Source organism: Jaculus jaculus, chromosome 17, assembly GCF_020740685.1.
Source record: "Jaculus jaculus isolate mJacJac1 chromosome 17, mJacJac1.mat.Y.cur, whole genome shotgun sequence".
NCBI lineage: Eukaryota > Metazoa > Chordata > Mammalia > Rodentia > Dipodidae > Jaculus > Jaculus jaculus.
Genome location: NC_059118.1, coordinates 946,519 through 953,472, shown reverse-complemented (window position 1 = coordinate 953,472; position 6,954 = coordinate 946,519). Strand labels below are relative to the sequence as shown.

General features: G+C 39.4%; 1 non-coding gene across 1 annotated transcript; it reads left to right on the top strand.

Annotated features, from left to right (window-relative positions):
• Window positions 1-342: 342 nt before the first annotated feature.
• LOC123455720 lies at window positions 343-449 on the top strand. The gene has a single exon (XR_006634095.1). It is a non-coding gene; the product is annotated as a U6 spliceosomal RNA (small nuclear RNA).
• The last annotated feature ends 6,505 nt before the right edge of the window (window positions 450-6,954 follow it).

The window sequence follows — 6,954 nt, the reverse complement described above, 5'->3', positions numbered from 1 at the left end:
ACCTACCACATCATTCATTCCTCTGTTCAGCTGCCTCATGGCCCTAGGCCCTCTTGTGTTTCTTTTGGCTGATGACAATGTGTGTCCAGAGTCCCTGGGTCAGATCTGAAGATATCCACTGTGATGGTTACTATTAATTGTCAACTTGACAGGATCTAGAATCACCTAGGATTGCTTCTCGGCATTTTGACTAAGATCAAGTGTAGAATCACCTAGTAGACAAACTTTTTTGGGCATATCTGGGAGGAAGTTCTGAATTGGATTAAGTGAGAAGACCAACCCTGAATGTGGATGGCACTGTTCTGTGGGCTGGGGTCCTAGACTAGATTAAAAAGGAGGACAGTGCTCGCTTCGGCAGCACATATACTAAAATTGGAACGATACAGAGAAGATTAGCATGGCCCCTGCGCAAGGATGACACACAAATTCGTGAAGCATTCCATATTTTAAAAAAAAAAGAGGACAACATTCATCTCTTTCTGCTTCCTGATTATGGATGCAATGTGACTAATTGCATCATGACCCAACCAGCATTCCTTTCCCACCATGATAGACTACACCCTCAAAGTGTGAGCCAAAATGAACCTTTTCTTCTTTAAATGGCTTTTGTTAGGTAATTTGTGACAGCAACAAGAAAAGTAGCAAACACATCCACCAGCCCTAGCATAGAATCACCATCAATACCTGGTGGAGGTGGGCACCTCTGAAAGCAGCAGAGGGAGGAGTTGGAAGGATAAAAACTGGGATTATGTCCAAGAAAGGCTAGCCCAGGAGTTTGCAGAAAAGATGACTTCGACAGGGCTATAATTTGGTTTTTTTATAATTTGGTTTTTATATAATTTGATTTTTTTAAAACACAGAAATGGGAAATGCAAGGAATTTGTTTTTTCTAGGTAGGGTCTCACTCTAGCCCAGGCTGACCTGGAATTCACTATGTAGTCTCAAGGTGGCCTTGGACTCATGGTGATCCTCCTACCTCTGCCTCCTGAGTGCTGGGATTAAAGGTGCACACCACCATACCTGGCTGCAAGGAAGTATTTTTAAAGACAAATATAGCACACAGAGTGTTTTCTTATGTTCCCAGAGTGGCTTTTCTCCTGTGGCTATCTCCATCACCTGTATCCTTCAACCACATTGCCAGCATGGGAAGATGGACATTTTCCTCATTTGCCTTGCAGTCTAGCCCCTGCTACAGCATGGGGCACATAGAAGGTTCTGGTGTGTTTTGAAAGCTCCCTTGTGAAAGCCTGCAGGACTCATAGAGCAAGAGGCACAGACATTGCTTATGTCAGCCCTTTGAATCCCAAAGCACAGTTCCCCTGGTTTGGGCCCCTGTGTAGAGATGTGGTGTAAAACCCTGGGACTTGTGCTTCCCTCCAACCATTCTGAGATACTCATCTCTGTTTCCTGAGTCACAATTGTCTCTTATAGTGAATTAACCTTAAAATTCTGTGATACAGGGGGGAAAAAGGAGTAGAGAAAAAAACATACACACTGAGGCAGACAGATAGACAGACAGACAGACAAAACACACAAAACAAAGAAAAAAGAACGGTTGGAGGGATCTGGATGCTAAGATGATGTCTAGGAGGCCCATGGTGCTGCCCTGGCCACCAGGAACAGGAAATTAGATTTGAGCAGAGGGGCTTCCAGGAATCCTCCTGGCTATCTTGAACAATGTACAACAGTCCTGTCTGGTTCTTTCTCACCTACCTTCATGGTTTGTTATTAATGTTCTCCTCATACTAAGTATTTTAAAAAGAAAATAGCCATGAAGGCCAGACATGTTGGGAATCAGTCATAACACTTGAGGGGTAGAGGTAGGAAGATCAAAAGATTACTGGGGGTGCAATGGTCTAAGTGAGGTCAGGGGAAGGATTGAGTAAAGGAAGGGTGGGAGGAGGGTTAATCAAAATTTAAGATGTTATGAATAAGCCATATGGAAACCCATTTCTTTGGATAATGTTGTATCCAGAAGCCATAGATTGTTGCTAGAAAGAGTTCAGTGCCAGGGATGGGATACCTTCCAGTGAGTTGTTAGCCAGAGAGGTCCTTGATGCCTCCAAAGCATCATAGGCCATTGCCAAGGTTCTTGGTTTCCCACCAGAACTAGATGGTAAGACCCTATTGCTGAAGACTTCACATGCTTGGGCTGCAGAACACTGAGATACCAAGCTGGAACTGAGCTGAGAACTTTCCCTGTGGACCAGCTGACAGAAAGCTGGAAAAAGCTATGTTGCATTGAAACCCTATGGGAAAGAGAATTCATCAATGGTGATAAACAACAATGGACATTGCAAGCCTTAAGAATGGTCAGCCAGGGCTGGGCGTGGTGGTACACACCCCACCTGCTCCACCCCAAGAAAAAAGAAAAGAAGGAAGACAAGGGAAGGAAGGAAGAAGGAAGGAAGGAAGGAAGGAAGGAAGAAGAAGGAAGGGAAGAAGGAAGAGAGGGAGGGAGGGAGGGAAGGAAGGAAAACCCCTGTTAGAAACCCATTGTTAATGAGAAGGAAAGGGAAAGTGAAGCTAGTTATCCACTCCCCTCTTTTTCCATTCCTGGCCCCAAGTTGTCAAGAGCCCCCTCCCTCTTCAAATGCAGCTTTTAGGAACAGGGCCCAGCAACACAGCCATCATCACAATCCAGATCATCAGACCAGACAATCCCATCAGAGAAATTCCTACTGCCCATACACAGTTACTGCCCCACTAAGCCTCACATCACCACAGATCCACTTTCTGTCATAGTTTGGTCCTTTCTAGAATACCATGGAAATGCACTCAGATAACACATCTGACTTTGTTTATGGTTGAGTTCTTCTTTAGCTGTTTCTGAGATTCATCTGTTTTCCATGTATGGCTCTTCTGTTGTTATTGCTGAGTAGTACTCCATTATGAGCATATGGTCATTTATATATTCCACAATGGTGCTTAAATATTTAAAAAACTATTTAATAGCCTCCTTTTTTTTTCCTTTCCTTTCCTTTCCTTTCCTTTCCTTTCCTTTCCTTTCCTTTCCTTTCCTTTCCTTTCCTTTCCTTTCCTTTCCTTTCCTTTCCTTTCCTTTCCTTTTTAAAACAGGCCTTACTCTAGACCAGGCTAACTAGGAACTCATTCTGTAGCCAAGGCTATTTTCGAACTCAGGATGTTCCTCCAACCTTAGCCTCCTGAGTGTTGGAATTAAAAGACACCATGCCCAGTTTGATGTTTAATTTTTTTTTTTTTTAATGGGCTGGAGGAATGGCTTAGCAGTTAAGGCATTTGCCTGCAAAGCCAAAGGATTCCAGTTCAATTCCCCAGGACCCACTTAAGCAAAATGCACATGAGAGCTCATGCATCTGGAGTTCATTTGCAGTGGCTGGAGGCCCTGGCATGCCCATTCTCTCTGTTTCTCTCTTTCTCTTTCCCTCTATCTCTCTGACTCTCTCAAATAAATAAATAAATAGAATATTTATTTCTATTTATTTATTTATTTAATTTATTTAATTTTTATTAACATTTTCCATGATTATAAAAAATTATCCCATGGTAATACCCGCCCCCCCCACTTTCCCCTTGAAATTCCATTCTCTATCATATTACCTCCCCATCTCAATCATTGTACTTACATATATAAATATCAACCTATTAAGTACCCTCCTCCCTTCCTTTCTCTTCCCTTTATATCTCCTTTTTAACTTACTGGCCCCTGCTACTAAGTATTTCCCTTCTCACACAGAAGCCCAATCATCTGTAGCTAGGATCCACATATGAGGGAGAATATGTGGCACTTGGCTTTCTGGGCCTGGGTTACCTCACTTAGTATAATCCTTTCCAGATCCATCCATTTTTCTGCCAATTTCATAACTTCATTTTTCTTTACCACTGAGTAGAACGCCATTGTATAAATGTGTCAAATCTTCATTACCCACTCATCAGTTGAAGGACATCTAGGCTGGTTCCATTTCCCAACTATTATAAATTGAGCAGCAATAAACATGGTTGAGCACGTACTTCTAAGGAAATGAGATGAGTCCTTAGGATATATGCCTAGGAGTGCTATAGCTGGGTCATATGGTAGATCAATCTTTAGCTGTTTGAGGAACCTCCACACTGATTTCCACAATGGCTGGACCAGATTGCATTCCCACCAGCAGTGTAGAAGGGTTCCTCTTTTTCCACATCCCCGCCAACATTTATGATCATTTGTTTTCATGATGGTGGCCAATCTGACAGGAGTGAGATGGAATCTCAAGGTAGTTTTAATCTGCATTTCCCTGATGACTAGTGATGTAGAATATTTTTAGATGCTTATATGCCATTCATATTTCTTCCTTTGAGAATGCTCTATTTAGCTCCAAAGCCCATTGTTTGATTGGCTTGTTTGATTCCTTATTATTTAACTTTTTGAGTTCTTTGTACATCCTAGATATTAATCCTCTATCAGATGTATAGCTGGTGAAGATTTTTTCCCATTCTGTTGTTTGCCTCTTTGCCTTATTCACTGTGTCCTTTGCAGTGCAAAATCTTTGTAATTTCATGAGGTCCCAGTGATTAATCTGTGGTTTTATTGCCTGAGCAATTGAGCTGTATTCAGAAAGTCTTTGCCAAGACCAATATGTTGAAGGGTTTCCCTACTTTTTCCTCTAGCAGTTTCAGAGTTTCAGGTCTGATGTTAAGGTCTTTAATCCCTTTGGACTTAATTCTTGTGCATGGTGAGAGAGAAGAATCTATTTTCATCCTTCTGCAGATATATATCCAGTTTTCCCAACACCATTTGCTGAAGAGGCTGTCTTTTCTCCAATGAGTATTTTGGGCATTTATACCAAATATCAGGTGGCTATAGCTACCTGGGCTTACATCTGGGTCCTCTATTCTGTTCCACTGATTTACATGTCTATTTTTGTTCCAATACCATGCTGTTTTTGTTACTATGGCTCTGTAGTATAGGTTAAAATCAGGTATGGTGATACCACCAGCCTTATTTTTGTTGCTCAGTATTATTTTAGATATTTGAGGGGTTTTGTGATTCCAAATGAATTTTTGGATTGTTTTTTCTATTTCCATGAAGAATGCCTTTGAAATTTTGATAGGGATTGCATTAAATGTGTAGATTGCTTTTGGTAAGATTGCCATTTTCACAATATTGATTCTTCCAATCCAGGGACAAGGGATGTTTCTCCACTTTCTAGTGTCTTCTGCAATTTCTCGCTTGAGTGTCTTAAAGTTCTCATTGTAGAGATTCTTTACTTCCTTGGTTAGGTTTATTCCAAGGTACTTTATTTTTTTTATGCAATTGTGAATGGGAATGATTCTCTGATTTCATCCTCTGTGTGTTTGTTGTTAGCATATATGAAGGCTACTGATTTCTGTGTATTTATTTTGTATCCTGCTACATTGCTGTAGGTTTTGATCAGCTCTAACAGTTTGCTAATAGTCTTTAGGGTCCTTTATGTATAGAATCATGTCATCTGCAAAAAATGATAAGTTGATCTCTTCCTTTACAATTTGTATCCCTTTTATGTGTGTCTCTTGCCTTATTGCTATGGCTAAGACTTCCAAAACTATGTTAAATAAAAGTGGAGACAGTGGACACCCTTGTCTTGTTCCTGATTTTAGTGGAAAAGCTTCCAATTTTTCCCCATTTAGTAATATGTTGGCTATAGGCTTGTCATAAATAGCTTTTATTATACTGACATATGTTCCTTCTATTCCCAGTCTCTGTAGAACTTTTATCATGAAGGAATGTTGGATTTTCTCAAATGCTTTCTCTGCGTCTAATGAGATGATCATGTGATTTTTGTCCTTCAACCATTTATATAATATATTACATTTATAGATTTGCGTATATTGAACCATCCCTGCATCTTTGGGATAAAGCCTACTTGGTCAGGGTGAATGATGTTTCTGATATATTCTTGTATTCTGTTTTCCAATATGTTGTTGAGAATTTTTGCATCTATGTTCATGAGGGAGATTGGTCTGTAATTTTCTTTTTTGTTCTATCTTTGCCTGGTTTTGGTATCAGGGTGATGCTGGCCTCATAGAAGGAGTTTGGTAGAATTCCTTCTTTTTCTATTCCCTGGAAAAGCTTAAGAAGCAATGGTGTTAGCTCTTCCTTAAAGGTCTGGTAAAATTCAGCAGTGAATCCATCTGGGCCTGGGCTTTTCTTAGTTGGGAGATTATTGATAACTGTTTGGATCTCCATGTTTGTTATAGGTCTATTTAAGTGATTAATCTCATTTAGATTTAATTTAGGGAGGTCATATAAATAAAGTAATTCATCCATTTCTTTCAGATTTTCATACTTTGTGGAGTATATGCTTTTATAGTATGTCCCTATGATTTTTTGAATTTCTCTGGAATCTGTTGTGATGTTACCTTGTTCATCTCTGATTTTATTAATTTGTGTCTCTTCTCTCTTTCTTTTGGTCAGATTTGCTAAGGGTTTATCAATCTTGTTTATCCTTTCAAAGAACCAACTCTTTGTTTCATTAATTCTTTGGATTGTTTTGTTTTTGTTTCTATTTCATTAATTTCTGCCCTAATCTTTATTATTTCTTCCTGTCTACTGATTTTTGGTTTGCCTTGTTCTTCTTTTTCCAAGGCTTTAAGGTAAACATTAGGTCATTTACTTGCGACCTTTCTAATTTCTTAATATAGGCACTTAAGGCTACAAATTTACCTCTTAGAACTGCCTTCATTGTGTCCCAGAGATTCTGGCATGTTGTGTTCTCATTATCATTTGATTCTATAAATTTTTTGATTTCCTTCTTGATTTCTTCATTGACCCATTCATCATTTGGTAGTGTATTGTGTAGTTTCCATGATTTTGTGTATGCTCTATAGCCTTTCTTGCTACTGATTTGTAGTTTAATTCCATTGTGGTCAGATAGAATGCAAGGAATTATTTCAATTTTCCTGAATTTGTTAAGATTTGCTTTGTATCCTAATATATGGTCTATTTTAGAGAACGTT